Consider the following 4,497-nt stretch of genomic DNA (forward strand, 5'->3'; position numbering starts at 1 on the left):
TCTAGCTGGTGATATTTTAGCACTTTGGTTAGAAAGGCTTCCTCTAAGTCTAAGCTGTAATCAAACAGCCGACCTCGAGAATGAACACCCCCCCTATGGTTCTCATTAACAACAATGACATCAGGGATGTTAGAGAACACAGAATCATCATTACCCAGGCTAAACATGCTTGGCTTCACAGTATAATGCTTACACCACACACACACACGCACGCACGCACGCACGCACGCACGCACGCACGCACACACGCACGCATGCACCTAGACACAGACACACCCACAGACACGCGCGCGCGCGCACGCACACATGTATTGTACACGCATGCATGCATGCATGCATGCACGCACGCACCCACACACTCACACACACACACACACACACACACACACACACACACACACACACACACACACACACACACACACACACTTGAGTTCAAATAATTGCCTTCTGTTACATAGCAAAATTGTGTTTTAAAACAGAATTATTTTGGTCATGGTCTTGGGTTGATCAAACAGCTACTGTATGGCTCCCAAAAAGTCCAGGCATGCAGTTTAGGGGTGTTTAATGTTCCCCACAAATCTCCAATACACAGTCCCATGCAGCTTTATGTAAAGTGAAGGCCTTGAAAATAAGAAATACAAATAAGACTTGCCAAATTTAGAAAAGAAAACAACACTTCAAGGCAAACTAAGAACAACAACAACACAATAAGAACTTGAGAATCTAGTACTGGCAATGCCCTTTTCTCTCTCACTTCAACTGACACTCATCACCTGCAGGCTCCTTTTCATAGGGAGTAAAAAAGGCTATACTATGACTGTAGTAAAATCAATCAAAACAATGGAACTGAAAAACTAAAACAGGGTGGTGTGTAGCTGGTGAAGTTTTGAGAGCGGTTTTGAAGGATTGGAGGGCGAGGCCAGGGGTGTCGCACCAAATTCTGGGCCCTGGGTACTTCAACCATTGAAAAATAGCAGATCTACAAGCTCACAGCGCTGCACCGAGTGCTGCGCTGCGAGCTTGTAGATCTGCTATTTTGAAAAAGCGTGAAAACTTGTGCAAGACTTTGAATATTTCAAATCGTTCTAAGGTTTTTTTTTAAAAACCCGTTTCTATGTCAGTGGTGCTCACATTTTTTCATGTGAAGGACCCCCAAAATGATACGTATTTGGCCACGGACCCTCATCTCAAAATATTTTGTTCCAGGGACCCCCCCAGAAGCAAAATCTGAGTTACAAATGATCACTTAAAAAATACATATATTCAAAGATTTGCACACATTTTCACGACTTTTCAAAAATAGCAGATCTACAAGCTCGCAGCGCGGCACTCGGTGCCGCGCTGCGAGCTTGTAGATCTGCTATTCTTCTACAGCTAAAGTATAAAATAATTCCAGGCCCTTCCTCCACCTTGGGCCTTAATAGTAACTCAGTCCAACTTTTCCCCCCCACTTGTGACGCCCCTGGATGAGGGCTCCTTTGAATTTGATTCTTCGGGTCCGTTCTTGAGTGGTCTCAGGGACGTGCTGGCCATTGGGAAAAACGGGACAACTCCCGAACGGCCGGTTCATTCCCGGCCGGTCCAGGCCGGCCATTAGGAAAAAATTAAACTGTTTGCACAAAAGTAAAATGTTACCGTTTGCACAAAAGTAGTGAAAACAGCCGATCTACAAGCACACAACGCCTCGCACCGCGAGGCGTTGTGTGCTTGTAGATCTGCTGTTTTCACTAGTTTAAATCATTTTTTAAACGATGAATACAAAACAAACGGTTTTGGACATACAAGGTTTCCATCCGACAACGACGAAATATAACTAATGTAATTGGCCCACTGGCTTGTCACTTGTCATGATCTGAAATGGCAAATCTTTGAGTAGCAGCAGCTACTATATCTCTCTCTATAGCGCGCAATGAGGGCCTCTCCCATTCTTTTTCCCGGCTGAATCAGGGGCCCAGCACGTCCCTGGGTCTCACCTTAGCTGCTCTCGAATACAGCTCTAGAATGAAGTAGTCTCCCTCGACGTCCAGTGAGTAGGGATTAGTATTCAGCCACAGCCACCATAGCTTGTGGCTATTATTATGGGAACATGCACTCTGCAAATAGCCGCCCACACAGGTAATGGTAAAATAATCTGTTCGTAATGTGCTATTTATATTGGTGGCTTTTCAAAATCCACTCAAGTGTCACTTCGAAAAGCTAACACAAGGAAGGTTGAGTGTGAACGTGTCCCCCCCCCCTCTGGTCTCCTTTTCAAACATCACTTCAATTTGAAACATTATGTTGGTGTGGTAAAACAGCGGCGTCACAAGGGGGGAGGGGGGTGGGGGGGGGGGGGGGGGGGGGGGTAGTTGGGACTGTGTTACTAGGGCCCAAGGTGGAGGGGGCCTTAATTATTTCATACTTTTATCTATTGGAAAAACAGCAGATATACAAGCTCATATACAAGGTCCCTGGAACTAAATATTTTGAGATGGGGGTCCGTGGCCAAATACCTATCATTTTGGGGGTCATTCACATGAAAAAGTTTGAGCACCACTGACATAGAAACATACGGTAGCTTTTTCAAAAACCTTAGAAGGATTTGAAATATTGCGATTCCCCACACATTTTCACAATTAACCCTCTAAGGCCCGCATTAAGAAATACTTGAAATAAAAAAATTGAAAAAAATCAGATGGTGTTGTAGGAGTCCTATTAAGAGGAAAATGTAATGTTTTTTTCAAAAAAATGTTTTTGTAAGATTTTATAGCCATAAATCAAAAATCATAAATCATGCTCTAATTTACATATGGGGGATATTTTTCAAAATAATAACATATGTACATGTTCTAGACATTCTAATGATCACCAAAAAGAATAGTACAGGCATTTTACTTATGTTTTTTTGAGGTATAGCTTCCATGAAAAAGTGAGATGTTGTTCGTCAAAACTCTGGAATTTCAGCGGGTGTGGCGGGTGTGAATGTCAGCCCCTGTGGGGGGTATTTATATGCAAATATTGTGGCCAATGGCATTGTAATACTAAACAATAGAATCCAATGGTGGTGTTTAGGTGGTAGGGGGAGCTAAAATAAAATGATTTAAACCTTTTTTTGGATAAAATACAAACGTTGTAATATTACAACCGTGGGCCTTAGAGGGTTAAAGAAAAAATAGCAGATCTACAAGCTCGCAGCACGGCACCGTGTGAGCTTGTAGATCTGCTATTTTTTAATAGTTAAAGCACAAAAATGTGAGTGAATCCTTGTACCAGGGCCCAGAATTTGGCGTGACATGCACCCCTGCACATCACTTCAGTTTGAAACATTTTGTTGGTGTGGTGAATTGGCATTTGCCACGCCAAGGCATGCACAAACATTCATACGTCAATCCGCCCCCCTTCCCACAATGCCCCCTGGCTCCATCTGTCTCTCCCAGCCTTCTCCATCTTGTACTCCCATGCACTTGTCTCCTTTCATCTCTTGCTCTCCCCCTGCACACACAGTACCTACCCCGTTGCCTTCGTTTCCCCTCTCATTCTCTGAGAGCAACACCACCTTCATGAAGATATCAGCGTCAGCCCCACTTAATGAATCTGGAGAGAGAGAGAGAGAGAGAGAGAGATGTGTGTGTGTGTGTGTGTGTGTGTGTGTGTGTGTGTGTGTGTGTGTGTGTGCGTGCGTGCGTGCGCGCGAGTGCGTGCGTGCGTGCGTGCGTGCGTGCGTGAGTGCGTGCGTGCGTGCGTGAGTGCGTGCGTGCGTGCGTGCGTGCGTGCAGCTGCCTAGAGAGACGCTAATGAGAGGCCTATACTGTAGGAAGGGTGGGTGAGGGTGAATTAGACCCCACGTTGACGAGCACTAAGAGTTGAGGCATTTAATTTTGTATAACACGGTTCTATTGTGAAAATAGCAGATCTACATGCTCACAACGCCTCGCGTTGCGAGGCGTTGTGAGCTATGTAGATCGTTGTGAGCATGTAGATCTGCTATTTACAAGAGTATATGCACATAGATAGAATGATGGAAAGAAGTGAAAATACAACAAACGAGTTTGGAGGAGAGAGGAGTGCGATACTTATTCGTAAGGAGGGCAGGATTTCCCTGAAGGCCGCTTTGCTTGCAGGAAGATTGTACCATGAGGAGGGATCAAAGCCTAGCTTTAAGCAGAATGCATTCGAAATTGAATGTTCATTTCCGACTATTCTGTATACCTACTGTATGTATATGGTATATCTATAATGACGGCATTGTAGCAGTATTCATAGATTACACACAGAGATATGTTGGACATTTGTCAGCATTTACAAATGCATGCCTGCAAATGGTACATGAAGGCTGGTAGAAAGGACTCGCTCACTGCATTGACATTTAAGGAATACTCCTAGACTGAGACTTAAGCCCTTTGCACACAGGACAGTTGCGTTTTTTTTGTTTGCTGCATGAATAAAACGCATTTGATTTGGTGTGCAATGCTGTGCGGAATCGGTGCTGCGGATCCCAAAAGGAGTCATAAAAGG

This window comes from Nannobrachium achirus (assembly GCF_963921795.1).
Source record: "Nannobrachium achirus genome assembly, chromosome: 18".
Classification (NCBI taxonomy): domain Eukaryota; kingdom Metazoa; phylum Chordata; class Actinopteri; order Myctophiformes; family Myctophidae; genus Nannobrachium; species Nannobrachium achirus.